Raw genomic sequence first — 15,837 nt, forward strand, 5'->3', positions numbered from 1 at the left:
GGTTTTTAAAGATTAGTTGTAATGATTTCTGCTTTAAGTTTTATCCATATGAAAGATGCTGCTGGCAGGGTTGAACAGTTGTGTTATAGACGTCTTTAAACTCATGCCTTTAATATTTTCCTTACACATTAAATTATTATACCAAAGATGTATTTATTTGAATGAAGATACACATCTACATGCTGGTTTTCAAAATTCAGTGGGGTGCTGATAGTACTTTGTAAAACAGCAGATACCCAATCCCAAACTGCAGAATCAAATTGAGTAGCTGGAGGGTCAGGCCTATAAATGTAAGCACCCCAGGTGATTCTGAGGCCAGTGACCCATGATCTGCTCTGAGGAATCCTGCTGTAGGTATTATTTTAGGAAGCAGGACAGGGATCCCAAATCTTGCGATGATACAGTAGGAGGTCCCTGGGAATTGCACCCAGGAAGTGAGAAAAGCTGCTTTCAGAAACTTTGTGGTCCTAACTGTGACTTTGTTTCAGATATCCTCCCTCCCAGAAGATATCTCTAAGATAAAAACAAGATTGAAGCTTCCTGTATTTTTAAAGGCAATAGATGCCATTTGGCTTTGGGGAGCTAATTGATGAGCTGGATTTAGAGAATCTAAGCTCTAAGAAAAGGGTGATATCCTTTTATATGTAAGAGTTCATTTTTCCAAATGTTTATTTTAAAAAAACATATGCATGTTGAACATAAATTATTTTCTTAAAGATGTTCTGATTGCAAAAATTAGAACTGCCAGTAAATTCATCAAGGTAGAAGTGTTTGCTCTCTCCGTCTCTGTCTCTCTCTCTGTTTAGTGCCCTAATTTTGCTGGAGCCCTTAAAGCCTGCTGACTCTGCCTCCAAATTAATCTAGTCCTGGCCTTACTGGCCATCCCATTTGTTCTGATGCTCTACCTATTTATTCAATAAGTATAAAAGTTGTGGTGTATGCACTAGTGTCACAGAAGGCAACAGAGCGGGGAAAAGTTGATGGGTATGCTCTAGGGAAGTGGCAATCAACCCCACTGGAGGGAAGTTTGGGATGGGAGCTAGAGGAAGCCAGTCTGGAGACCCAAGCTCCCTGTTTATCACTTTTATCTGAGAGTAAAACAACGAAAGTGAAGAATAGGAGCCCATATTATCACTATTTTCTTTTCTTTTGAGAAATTTTAGTTCGGCTTTCCAATATCAGAAAGCAATCAAGAAGAGAAAAATGAAGATTGAGAATAAAAGACCCCCCCAAAAGAAATGTTCTATGACACTCTTTCAATTGTATCTGACAGACTTCTGGAAAAAAGAGAAACTATAGCCTGGTTTTCATTTTGGGTCCAGTTCACCATTTGTCTTATGCTTAAATTTCAACAGGAACATTTTTTGCTTTTTAAGTGCAAAGGTATATATTCTCTATTTCTACAGAGGTTTTTGAGTCTAAGCAAAGAGTTAAATGAGGTGTTGAAACTATGAAAGAATACAGGCTTTTCAATTTTCATTTAAAACCCACACCATTGAAGTACAGCCACTTCTACATTCACTGCAACATAAAAGGACAGAAATGAACTATTTCGTTTGTCTGGCAATATTGTCTAGAAAGCTGAAGTTTTAAAGAAAAGGAAGTAATAGACTTTCAGCTGAATTTTTACAACTAGGGGATGACCAAATAGAGTCTTTCTTCTTTCCTTTTAAGCACAAAGAGTTGGGATTTAATTGCATTATAAACCATTTCATTAACATAACCATGAAATAACAAGCATTCATATACTTTGTTCTCTTCTCACCACAACATGTCAGGGTCAGTGGAAATTAAAAAGGAAAAAAAAAAAAAGGTTTTGAGATGAAGAGGGAACCAGCAAGTTAATATTCCTAGAGAAACAGACAATCATAAATCAGATCAGAGCATTCTCTTTTTTTGTCCCTTTCTCATTGGGAGGAACCTGTTACAAAAATGAGATTGGTTCTTTCGTGGGATCTTAACAGGCTCTAAAAGGATAAATGGAGCAATGGGCACTAATGCCTCAGTACCTCAATCTAAATCCAGCATATTAGTGGGAAAATGGAAGAAAATCTTCTGAGTGGCAGGAATTCAGAGTCAGACTCCGGTGTAAACACTTGGCTTAGAGGGAAGAAATTGAGGCCTGTGTCTCTTTCTCAGTCACCTCAAGAGTGATCCAGGACAAATGTCTAATGTCCATCTCCCCCCTTCCTGGCCCCCGAAAGAAAATCTCTTTGGAGGAGTGTGTTCATTTCTGTTGTAACTATGGCAGAGACAGGTCTAGTCTTTCTGATACGCATTTTCCCCAATCAAGGTGTTAGTAATTTTGAATATGAAACTTTTAAAGAATCATGAAGGATGCCCCATGAGCAGTGTCCTCCTCCTTTTAATGTACAAAACCTCATCTCTGTTCTTTGTAGATCTTCACTGGACAAATATAGTGGTTAAAACTTCAGATTCTTCAGCAAGAAAGTGCAGTTGTTAGAGATACTGATAATGCTCCCCAGCATCTGTGTACCCTAATTTTGTTAATAGCATCCTGGATTACTGTACTCTTGTCTCTAGGCTTGACCATTTAGTGGATAACATTGCTCAGGCTGCAGTGATTCCTTCAGAAACAGGCTTGTGACCCAATCACAATGAAAGGATGCAGTGAGGCTTCCTGGGACTGCTGGACAAGAGACATTTGTGTTTTCCTGCTGGTCCTGGTTGAGCCCGTGGCTATGAGGCTGGATCTCTGTTGGACATTTCTGACATCACAGCAGGAGAGGTTGGTTGAGGATGGAGCAAACACAGAGACATATGGATAAGGATGAAGAGAGGGCCACTGTATGCTGATAACATTGTGTGAGTTACTTGTTAAGTTCCTCCCGGAGCTAGCCTTAGTCTCACTCCTGGATATTTTAGTTACAGGAACTCATAAATTCCCTTTTTCCTTAAACTGGCTTCTTCTGGAGTTTCTATCATTTGCCAAAAAATGAAGCATAATGGATACAATTGAATTCTCATCTCAGCTCAGTCATTTTCTACTTCATGAAAGTGGATAAGTAATCTATCATGTCTCAATGTAGCTTTTATCACTTGGAAAAAAGCTATACTAAAATTATCTACCAGATAAGATTTTTTTGTGAAGAATAAGTGAGGTTGTACTAGTCAAATGCTTGACTATAGTAAATGCTCAATAAATATAGGCTATTATTACCATATTCAAACAATTGTACCCACTATCCAGGACAAAAAAAAATCTTCAGATGTTTAAGAACCTGAAGCTGAGTGCTCTTCTTCAGTCAAAGTTACACAATTTCTTATAATCCTGAAGTGTTGTTCCAGTTCAGATTTCATTCTTTCTCTCTCCCTATATTTGATGAACAGACTTAAATGCCTTAGGCTCACTCACTGCTATTTCATAATGTCTCAGTTCACCCCAATCTCATGTGATGCAGAACTTAATTGAAGGATGTGGTAACAGAAAAATGCACTAGTAGAGAGGATCTTGAGAAACTATGAGATTTTTCAAAATAATAGTATTAGAAGTTGAGCAATAAGGAAATGATGACAGCAAAAATCAAAGTTCATTGATCAGGATACACCAAGAAAAGATAAATTTCTGCCTTGGTCCCTCTCAAAAGAGATGCTAAACTAATGAATCCAAGTAGTGGAGGTGTTCTCCACTCAAAGCTCTCTCTCCCACCCTCTCACCTTTGACAATTCCCTCCCAGCTCGGACTTTTACCCAGATGACTCCCAGGTGTACCTCTGTAGGCTTTGCCAGTTTCCCTGATCTGTCACATCCCACGTTTCCTCCAAATCTATGCTGGGTTTTTTGTTTTGTTTTATGTTCTCATTTTTTGTACAGGTAGCCCAGTGGCTCAGACTATAATCTTAGCTTGTACATTCACTCAGTTACCAATGCTGCAGATTCTAACTCTTGCATCCATGGACTTCATTCAATTCTCTATGCCAGTGTCTTGAATTAGGTCCTGATTGCTTCTTGGCATAGATTTCTAACCACCTTCCTTGTATACTGCCATTATCTGTCTCATTTAGTGCCTTCCCTTCTAACTTTTCTCTTTTTTCTTTTTTTTCCCCTAAAGTTACTATGTCCACTAGTAACATATTCTGTTTCCTGAAGAGAAATTTTCATCACATTGCCCCCCTTCCAAGAGTCCACATTACCTTTGGAAGTGGCCCCCAAAGTTTGGATCTCATGGGCCAGTGAAATAAAAATACATCAGGGAGCCCAAAACAGTGTTGTCAGCTTTTATCTTGCCAAGTAAGAACATTAGAACTTCTTAACAAACTGCCATCTCTTCTTACCATCACTTCATTAATGCAATTGCAGTTAGTTCCAAATATCAGTGGAAAGATATAATCCCAGAATAAAGGAAAGAACTTTAAATTGAATGCATTTTGTTTCATTAAACAAAAAAACTTACAAATCATCTTTATTTTTCTCATTTCTTCCCAATGCAGTGAAAACTTAAGACTTAAACCATCACTGGCCTATGGCCAGCTTTTGGGAACCACTGATCTATAGAATGAAGTGAAAGTTCTGAATATCGCATGTGAGACCCAAAGTAGCTGGCCTGAAGGAAACTTTAGTTTGTGTAAGCAAAATGTAATTACTTACTGTTTCACAGATGCATTTTGAAAATTCTCTTTTCCATGTCTCTCCCATTCTTTGTCTAAATTGTAGCCTTCTTGATTGCTCCCCATGCCATCCCCCTCAATTCTCAACCCATCCTTACTGAGAAACTGCTCACATGCTGTCTCTCTACCCACAATGGTAATTTTCTCAATCATAATTAATCTTTCCTTCTGTTCTGAGCTCCATTACACCTGAACTTCTATACCTTTTAAATTCTACTTGTGTTATAGCATTATTACTTATGCACAGTTTACTCTATGGGCAGGGACTATTTCTTATATCCATTAATATGCTGCATAGTAAATATCTGTGGAATTTGGGAAGAATTTGGTGACCTCAGTTTTACAGGAAATGTAGTTTTTAGAAGATATAAAAATAATACCAGTCATAGTGTCTCATCGAGTGTCAATGGATTAGTTACAGAAAACATTCCTATGCCAATGGAACAAGATACTACAGAGCTGAAGAAGCCAGACATCTGATCCCAAAGGGCCAACAGAAAGGAGAAGAAAGAGGGACAGTGATCTTCCCAAAGGAAGGGCAGGTTTGTAATCCTATGGTTATTTCTGTCTGGTTGGCACTGGATGATGTGAGCTGATGGTTACTGAGGAGGTCATAACCGGGAGGCAGGTGGCCAGGTTTACCTTAACTGACTCGAAAGCCGACATTCCTATGTAGTCCTGCATGCAGATTAGGAGAAATGCCAAGAATAGAAGGTTGACAGGAAGACAAAAAAAAGTCAGGCCACATGGAATGGAATTAAAATAGAACAAAGCCCAAAAACCTTTTCTGGCAATTCATTTGATTCCAACACATTTATTCTGAAGGGAAAAGTGCTTTGTCAGTCTGATTAGGAAAGGATTAGCAGGTTAGAGGTATGTGAATGATATTCCTCCCCGGAATATGATATTCCTTGATTCTTTGTTCTGGTTCACAAGTAACAGTGTAGTGAGGTAAAGAAGGGAGAAGGGAAAAAGTGTAAATCCATCTATCAAAAGGAAATAAATTCAGAGCTGAGACCATTTTTCCTCTGACACAGAAAAGTGCTAACTTTTTGAAATGCCATTGAATTGAAAGTCTTGTAGACTAGCAGAGAGGTCTGTCTATCCCTCTGTCTCCCTATCTGTCTTGTCTGTCTGTCTATTTATCTATCTAACTATTTCTCATCTATTTTATGATTTGTACTTTAAGCAAACTTACCATCCCTCACAGTGAAATTCTACAAGAGCAGGAAGCTTCCATGGTATTCATCTGAGTAAGATTTTTCTCACGGAATACTCTAATTTGGCACCTGCAAATAGAGATTGTGGCTGCCTCTAAGGTCCTGAATTAGTTGCACAGATGTTCAGAGGTGTGTCTGTCTGGCCAGTCTGCCACTGTGTATAGTGGAAAAAATAAATTTGAGAAAATTCATAACATTTATCTGGATTCACCACTGTGGGAGCAGAAGGCTGTGTAACAGTAATATTTACAGGCTATGGTTTCAAATACTGTGGTATGCTTCACTGTACTGGTGAAAAATATTGACAGTGAACGTCATAGTGGGTTGAGTAGGATCTGAACCAAGTCAGACAATTGAAATTCTAAGACAGCACATGTTTTTATGGAGGCCTCAGAGCTTTGTATCTAGATATCTTCCTTTCTATTGAATCAATAACTGTATATAATATTCATGCTTACTCCTAGATTCTTATTTTTCCATGTAAATCATTCAATGGCTAGAGCTAATTAAAAAAAGAAATGTAAACTGCATTCCTGGAAAATGCTCCAACTAATCATTTCTTATCTGTTATTTGGAATTAGTGTGCTAATCTTCAAGTGTCTAAATACATATGTGCCTAGATCATAACATGTGATTAGATTAATGATTTTTTTCCCACCTTAATAAGAGAAGGGTGAGCATACCCCAGGCAGGATGAAGGTATCAAGTTAACACTACTGGCTGATGAATTTATCTGGAGTCTAATCAAAGCTGACCTCTCAATGACTCAGATGCTTTGCTTGAATTTTTGCGTTAGTTCGCTGATACAGCTCCCCTCAGAGGTCAACCACTGTTCATCTAATCAGCCAAATTGATAGGAGCAATGAAGAATCTCACTTCTTTAATCTCTTTGCCCATGAGACCTACAGTACATGTTACGGTTCAAATTTTTTTAAATGGGAAATTTTGGAATTGAGAATATCTATTTGTAAGCATTTTAATGAACCTGGAATAATTTTCTTTAGAAGTACAGTAAGCACCTGTTGTTATGGACTAAATGTCTGTCTCTCCCCGCCCTCCCCACAAATTTGCATGTTAAAGCCCTGACTGTATTTGGAGATGAAACCTCTTAATTAATTAAGGTTAAATGAGGTCATAAGGGTGAGGCCCTGATCTGATAGGACAAGATTAGTAAGATTAGCATCTTTATAAGAAGAGACACCAGACAGTTCTCTCTCACTGTCTCTTTTTCTGCAGACTCACAGAAAAGAGGTCATGTGAGCACACAGGAGGTGGCAGCTGCTTACAGGCCAAAAAACAAGGCCTCAGAATGAAACCTACCTTGCTGGCACTGAGACCGTGGACTTCACAACCTCCAGAACTGTAAGAAATACATTTCTGCTGTTTGAGGCACTCAGTCTATGGTATTTTGTTACGGCACCCTGAGCAGACTGATACATCTGGAAACTTGTATGAAATGTGAGAAAATGTGAAATTTGGTGACAAGAGGGGCTGCGGCACACAATCAGTGTGGTAATAAAAATCTCAGGAACAACAGAAAAATCTCGGGAACTAGGGTCCTTGAGAACAATTTTCCTGTTATCCTCGTTTTGTCACCTCACAGACTTCAGTTTCTTCATTTGCAAAATTGGAACAATAATGGATTCAGCTTAATGAGTTTGATACAAAGATCAAGAGTTAATAGAGGCATGGCAGCCCTTAAGTGCTCAGTTAATATTAGCTCTTATTATTATGACCTGAAAATAGGCAAAACGTAGTGTCAACTTCATGAAATGAGAAGGGACAAATATTCTTACGACCCTAAGCTAAAACCACAAATGCTATGCTCATAAAAGATTTGTTATTCTGATTTAATAGTACAAAGAAAAATTAGGTTTTCTTTTTCTTTTGGAATTATACTGGTGGTAGAGATATTTCATTCTTATAAAATTTTTTTTTTACAGTGTACTAAAATAATTTTTTAGTGTAGGTTGTATAGTGTGTTTGATATTTAATAACATATTCCTTGTTCTGAATAATAATTATCTGATCTGATAACATGATAATCTTGAACTTACTGAAAATAACTCCTCAAGAGTGGCACTGAAGTCACACAGTAAGTTTGTAAATGCTGAGCATGTGGAGAAGGCCTCCTTTCCAATCAGTCATTGGGATGGTGATATTGTCAGTGGGATTAGAACTGGGGAGGAAAGAAAGTCAGGAAGACAGTGTGTCAGCCCCACTGAAAAGGCAAACCTGCAAAAGCCCAGAGTACGGTACCTAAAATTCTGTACAATGACCAGTCTAGACTTTTGAAGGAATGGATCTAACAAAACTTCTGAAGCTCTGTCTACCTGGAAATTCAATTTTTTATTTCACAACTTGGCAAAAATCTACTGTTAGCAGAATTTAAAAATACAAAGGCCAGAGAAAGAGAAAAAATAGAAAGCCCATCTCTTCCATTTTCCCAATCACACAATTTGTGGTTGATGGTTAATCAAACATGACAAAAAACAGCTTTTGATGTGGATCAGTGGCTGGATTTGTGGTTTATGTCTGCCTTGTACTTGTGGAACTGTTTCTCTAAAATTTTATTAGAAAATGCCCTTCCTAAGAAACTAATTAATTAAGGAAGGACCAGACAAATAAACTGTCATCCTCGGGATTGGGAAATACTGCAGTGAATGACATTCTTTAAGTGAGATCTGGGCACAGCCTGGAGACTAGTGAATTACTTAAGTCTCTTCCACTCTGAAGACATGTACTTTGATTACTGTCTGGGGCTGTTGTAAAGGGACTCAGTTTACGGGATCTTCTCTTTTTCTGAGCCTTACAAGAGGCAAGAAACATTGGTCAGCATTTCTCACAAACAGTATATCTCCACCAATTATCACCGGTACAATTGACACCAAGCAATTTAGAGGAGAAACTAATTTAACCTTCAGGCGTTTCAAGGTGCTTTTAAACTACGTAATGTAGATTGAGATATCACAATGACCGACAGAGTATTATCAGCATCACCATAGGAACCAGAAATGTTTTACCAAATCCTAAAAGGATCTGACACATTTTCAAAAGACAAGACCCACTGATACCACCTGCTGTTAAGAGGTTTCAGTTCTTTGCTGTTATCTCTAGTCATCCTTGATCTTCATATTTTAATATTTGTTTCACTGGTAAGAGGAAGAAAGGTTCTTTTCTACTGCTCCATAGCTCTACTGTTTATCTCAGCCTAACAAATGCCAGTCGAGGTGAATGCCTATTTCATTTGGTTTCGGGTATGGCTCCAGTTCATGACCCTCTGAATACTAATAGGCCATCTAAAACTCTGTCTGTGAGCCAGGGACACTTAAACCTGGCACGGCAAGGCAGGCTAGAATCGGAAGCCAGAGTCCTATTGTAAATATAAATGCATTTATTGTAAACATAAATGCTGAATTCTGGGCAATTGAGACCTTGAGGGTAGAAAGTCAAGGCCCTGTATTTCCTGCAGGCCATGATTCAGGATTCTGAAATGTATATTTGTTTCACCCCCTATACTTTTTACGACCAAAATTGCAGGATCAGCTATGCTCTCCTATGAATTCAAAGAATCTTGTTACAAAAGGCAAATATTTTCCTTAGGGTGAGTAAATAAACATAACAAATCTGAGCAAATATCAGTTCATAACTCCTTTGGTGCTAAATTCCATGTTCTCTAAAACTCCTTGTGTTTGGGTAGAGAGGTTAACTTTTTTTTCCCCCCTCAGGCATTTTTTCAGTGAATTAAGGCAATAAAATTCACTCGACTGAGGTTTGATGAGGCTCACTAATTAGTCTACAGCCATTCTCCAGTCTGATTAAGGCTTCCTCGACTCTCTAACACTGCTCATCAGCCTCATCTGGTGAATAATGTGGGCAAACATCCCTCTGATGTGAGAAGTGACTCTGAGGTCAGCATTATTCAGACTCTTTTCTTCAGTGACACCAGTCTCTTTAGTCTTCCCCAACCTTTTGTTCTGAAAAATTCCAAGCCTGCGGAGATTCTGAATGAACAGCACAATGAACACCCACATACCCTTCATCTAAATTTCACAAATTTTTAATATTCTATAATATTGTGAGCTCTCTATCAATCATCTATGAAAAGATGGACATATGTGTGTGTTTATGTGTGCGTGTGTGTATATGTGTATTTTTAATGAAAAAATTATGCTTCTACTTATATGAGGGTATGAATAAATGAAGACTTAAAAGGAGAGAATATACTCCATTACCTGCTTGCACTTAGGATTTCTGCAGAATCACCTTCCATCCATTTCTTACAAGGCACCAACTCTGCAAAAATTACATAGATTCACCAGATAAAGGGGCAATTTTATTAATATAAATTTATTTTATAATTTCAAGTTTATAGCATTGCTTATTATTAATTCAATTTGTGAGATACACAGGCCTGTTTTAATGAACATAGTAACTTGGTATTGGGATCTCTAGTTGGTATTTGCAGTCATATCAGTCTCAACACTCAACTTCTAGCTAAATTTGACCTGGCTGTTCAGTGAGAAAAAGAATGTTGATTTAGATAAGTAATTGTACAAAGTAGCAGCTTATTGTGAAATCTCAAGATGCTTTTAATAAACCTTTCTAGAAGCTTTAAAGAGATATAAATGACATTTTAAAATTTTCAGTTGCATGGGATAACAATATTTCAAAAAAAGCCTGCATTCCTTATCAACAAATGCAAGTCAGACTGGAAGTAATCTCAACTTAAGATGATGGTTAGAGCTAATTATGATACAGGGTGATCAATATTGTATGGATTTACTTCTTGTTGGAAAAGGGACAAAAGATATACCTAAGCCTTGCTTGGCATGTAATTTAACTTAATCCACATTTGTTGTCATAAAAATGTATAGTGTTTGCTTGAATGGACAAGTATAGGCATGATTTTGAAAAAGCACAGATTTAACTCCTGTTAAGTGTCAGTGCCATATGCAAATGTTTATGAAGAGAATACAGGAAAGCTCCACATAAAAGTACAGAAAGCACAGAAAGACACTGGGCTGAAAGGTGTGGTGACTCACAGGCCCCTATTCCTTCTCTGCCCGCCTCTTTCCATGTCCCCAGCATGATTCCACCCGAGGGCCTCTTCTTCAGCTGGTCCTCTGCCTTCCTCCCCTCTTTCTAAGTCTTTACTGAACTTCCACCTTCTCAGACAGATCTACTCAAACCTCAATTCATTTTGAGCCTCTGCTTAATTTTCCTCTGTTGCTCTCATAAAATTTTAATATACTATATAATTTACTTATTTTGATTTATTTTTCTGCTACCACTACTAGAATGTATATTTAATGCAGGAGAAAGATTTTTGTCTGTTTCTGTTTATTCCTGAATCCTGAGACCTTCAACTGTTTCAACATATAATATGCACTCCATGAATATTTGTTGAATAAATAAACATAACATTTTTGAATAAAGATATGATTATTTTATATATAAAATTTACAATATACACTTTAAAAAGCAAAATTCAGATCAAATATCTGCAAACCCTCTGAAGGACTTTATAGAAGTCAAGGGTTTTACATGCCCCGTTTGAACTCGGTTGCTAAAGACTTTGTTCTCATATTTCTAGAAGCTGAGTATTGTACAGGAAGCCCAGAAGTGGAGGGGGAAAAAATAAACTTCTGGCATCTTTTCAAAATGTTCCTTTGAAAAAAAAAGATATAACAAAATATATCACTACCACATATCAATGTTCTCAACGTTCTGAATATTTTATTCAGTTCCAAATATAAACTTTTTTAAGAATGACTTTGTTTTTCCTTCCAAAACAATTTAAAGCAGCATCATTAAGAAATTAATATAATAGTTCCCTTTCTAAGCTTCATTTAAATTATTAGAACTTGAAAAGGCCTTTAGTGGTCATCTAATATAAATGCCTCATTTCCAGTTGAAAAAAGCTGAAGCTTCAAGAAGCTGTGTCTTGCCCTTAGTCATGTAGCTAATTTTTATACCTCATGGTGTCATTTAAAAATAAGACAGTGGCTCACCAGCACAGGAAGGAGGGCGTAAAGACAATATTGCACTAAAAAGACATGATCAGGTGTCCTGCTGCACCAGAAGGCCAGCCTTACACCCTGTTTGTCCAGATAAGGAGTCAGAGAATCCACTTAAACACTTTCTATCACCATTGCATTTAGGTTCACATAATAACTGTATACTCTTTAAAAGAGAACTTTTGCCAAGGAATAGGGAAGAACACAAAACTTGTAACAAGAATTGGACTTTAAAAAGGAAGTATCGTGTAATTTTCTTTCTGTTGCACCAAAGAAATCAATGCTGGTAAGACAGAATTAACAGCATGTCAGCAGATAAGCTCTTCAACATCCCCTGGTAAAATCTTTGTGCTGTGGAAGACAGCTTCAAAGCAGGGGAAAATGTGGAGGAGACCTGAATATGATTTTGTGTAAGTGTGGTTTTAAAGATTAAATGCTTTTTGGTTTCCAGATTCTCATTAGTTTCATTTTTCAAAATATGTTGGAAAATAAAGATAAAACATGGTTTTTTATCAGTAGAAGATCACTATGAAATTTTTGTTGGGCAGAAAATCAAATTTTTTTAAACAAACTTTCAGATCCAGATAATTATTTAATGTTATAAAACCCATTTTGGATATCCAAATCTTCTGAAAAAAAGCTAAAATAAAAACTTCAAATGAAGCGTAAGTTTTTGAAGATCCAGTCCTCTTCATGTGTTGTCCTGACACAGGCCTCCCTGGAGTGTGTAGGAAAGTCCCGGACTACGGGGATGGTTGGTGAATGCAGTCATACCCAGATGTGTGGAGTGCATTCCTGTACTTGGTCTTTCTTTCTGTGTCATTAGCTAAGATCTTGTTAAATAAAAATAAAAATGCATTTTTGCTCATGTACTTAAGTAATTTTTATATTTTCATGTTTGTTTATTTTAAATCCTAATTTTATTTTACCTATCTCCCCTCCCCCCAATTTCTTTTCCTTGGAAATTAAAAACAATACACAAATAATATACAAAAATATACTAGTGATATAAAAAAATGTAACTGTACAGAAGAATATGGACAAAACCAAATATCCTCTCCTGGATCTTACTTTCTGTCCAACCCCACCACTATCCTCAAACCTCTCCATTCTCACTTCATTCTCATAAGCAAATCTCTATGCTACTTCTATCTTTTCTTCCAGTGGCTGAATTCTGAAATGGAAGTGAGAATGAAGAAAATATTAAAATAGATATTTTATACCCTTGATTTCAAACTATACTACAAAGCTACAGTAATCCAAACAGTTTGGTCCAACCTCAAAAACAGACACACAGATCAATGAAACAGAATAGAGAGCCCAGAAATGAACCCATACTTACATGGGAAATTCATCTGTAACAAAGGAGGCAAGAATATACAATGGAGAAAAGACCGCTTTTTCAATAAATGGTACTGGGAAAGTTACATGTTGCTGGGAAACAAGCTGCTGGAAAACAAGCCGCTGGAAAATGAACAGCTGGGAAACAAGCCACACCTAAATTTCCATGAGCTTAAAATGTTATATTCACACTTGCTTGATTAAAATGCACACGCTTGCTTTGTTTTAATGTTTTACACAGTAGATGACCTATAGCACGTATTATGCTAAAGAAAATTCGTGGTGAGCAATCCTGAGATTGACTATAAGGGCAAGAAGGAGGGCAGATACTTCCTTAGGGTAAAACAATGGATGGTCCTGGAAAGCCAGATCATCCATTAACAGAACTTTGTTCTGGCGTGAAAGCATGCGGTTAAGCCCAGGGGAAATATCTGCTATCTCGAGATGTCCCTGAGGCAATAACAGGATAGATTTAGAAATTTTGCATACCCTGAGGAGAGTGACTGTCCCTGGAAGGGACAAGCCTGAAATTAATCAATTAATCAGCAAGCAGAACTTGGTGCTTATCGTATGGAATATCTAAAGCCTCTCTTCTTTGATCGCATTTTTTTCTGAGCTGTATACTCCTAATAAATATGATGTTGATCAGGCTTTCAGGACTCTGGATCCATAAGATCTCGAGTCCCCTGGTCCCATCTTTGTTCTTTGTCTCTTTGTTTCTTAAGTCTTGTGTCACCCATCCTCAGACAGGGTCCTGAGCTGCGCTGGACGCAGCAACATGCAAAAGAATCAAACTGGACTATTTTCTCATACCATGCACAAAATAAACTAAAAATGGATTACAGACTTAAATGTAACACCTCAAACCATAAAAATTCTAGAAGAAAACATAGGCAGTATGCTCTATGACAATGGTCTTGGCAATATACTTTTGGATATGTCTCCTTAGGCAAATGAAACAAAAACAAAAATAAACAAATGGAACTACCTCAAACTAAAAAGCTTTTCATTGTCAACAAAATGAAAAGGCTTTCTAACAAATGGGAGAAGATATTTGCAAATAGTGTATCTGATAAGGGGTTAATATCCAAAATAAAAGAACTCATACAACTCAACATTAAAAAGACAAACAACTTGATGAAAAAGTGGGCAGAGGACCTGAACAGACATTTTTCCAAAGATGACATTTTTCTAACAGGCACAAGAAAAGATGCTCAGCATTACTAATTATTAGGGAAATGAAAATCAAAACCACAATGAGCTATCTCCTCATATCTGACAGAACAGCTATTACCAATAAGATAAGAACTAACAAGTGCTAGCGAGGACGTGAAGAAAAAGGACTCCCTGTGCACTGTTGGTGAGATGTAAACTGATGCAGCCACTATGGAAATCAGTATGTAAGTTCCTCAAAAATTAAAAATTGAATTACTATGCAATCCAGCAATTCCATTTCTGGGTATTTATTTGAAAAAAAATGAAAATACTAATTCAAAAAGATGTATGTGTCCCTATGTTCATTACAGCATTATTTACAAATGCCAAGATATGGAACTAACTTAAGTGCCTATTGATAGATGAATGAATAAAGATGTACTATATATATATTTTATATACATATATATATATAATGGTATATTACTCAGCCATAAAAAATAATGAAATCCATGCATATATGTATGTTCATGTGTGACTGAAGCATTGTGCTGTATACCAGAAATTGACACAACATTGTACACTGACTACCTCAATAAAAAAAAATAATGAAATCTTGCCATTTGTGACAACATGGATGGACCCAGTAGTATTATTCTAAGTGTAATAAGTCAGACAGAGAAAGACAAATACTGTATTATTTCACTTATATGTGGAATCTAAAAAGTAAAATGAACAAACATAACTAAACAGAAATAGTCATATATAGAGAGAACAAACAGCTGGTTGCCAGAGGAGAAGGGGGTGGGGAGTTGAGAGAAATAGGTGAGGTAGATTAAAAGGCATAAATGTCCAGTTACAAAATAAATGAGTCAACGGTATGAAATGTACAGTGTAGGGAATATAGTCAATAATAATGTAACATCTTCGTATGGTGGCAGATGGTAACTAGACTTATTGTGGTGATCAGTTTTAAATGCACAGAAATGTCAAATTACTATGCTGTGCACCAGGAACTAACAAAGTGTTATAGGTCAATTATATTTGAAACACAACCAATCAAACTCATAGAAAAAGAGATCAGATTTGTGGTCACCAGACATGGGGACTAGAGGGAAAGGGGATTGGATGAAGACTGCCAAAAGGTACAAACTTCCAGTTATGAGATAAATAAGTACCAGATTTGTAATGTACAACATGATAAATATAAATAACACTGCTCTGCACTTGGCTTAATGGTCTCCTGTTGCCATCTTAAAATTCTTTATGATTTTTGAAAAATGGTGCCGAATTTTCATTTTGCACTGGGCCCTTCAAATCATGTAGCTTTGCTTGTGGGTTGATACCTCTCCAATATAATTTTGATGCTTTAATATTAATTTCCAAAATTTCTCATTTTCTTGTAATTCTTTCCAGTATCCAATATAATTACACACTTTTTATTTTGTAAGCTTTATTGAGGTTTAAAATTTA

General features: G+C 36.8%; 1 protein-coding gene across 5 annotated transcripts in view; it reads right to left on the reverse strand.

Annotated features, from left to right (window-relative positions):
* Positions 1–15,837, reverse strand: part of RGMB (repulsive guidance molecule BMP co-receptor b) — a 686,402-nt gene that overhangs the window by 106,954 nt on the left and 563,611 nt on the right. For all 5 annotated transcript variants that reach the window (XM_072958353.1, XM_072958360.1, XM_072958355.1 and 2 more), the window contains one exon: positions 10,084–10,144. The gene's annotated coding sequence lies outside the window, so the exon portion shown is untranslated. The remainder of the gene's footprint in view (positions 1–10,083; positions 10,145–15,837) is intronic.

The sequence above is a fragment of the Vicugna pacos genome, chromosome 3 (assembly GCF_048564905.1).
Source record: "Vicugna pacos chromosome 3, VicPac4, whole genome shotgun sequence".
NCBI lineage: Eukaryota > Metazoa > Chordata > Mammalia > Artiodactyla > Camelidae > Vicugna > Vicugna pacos.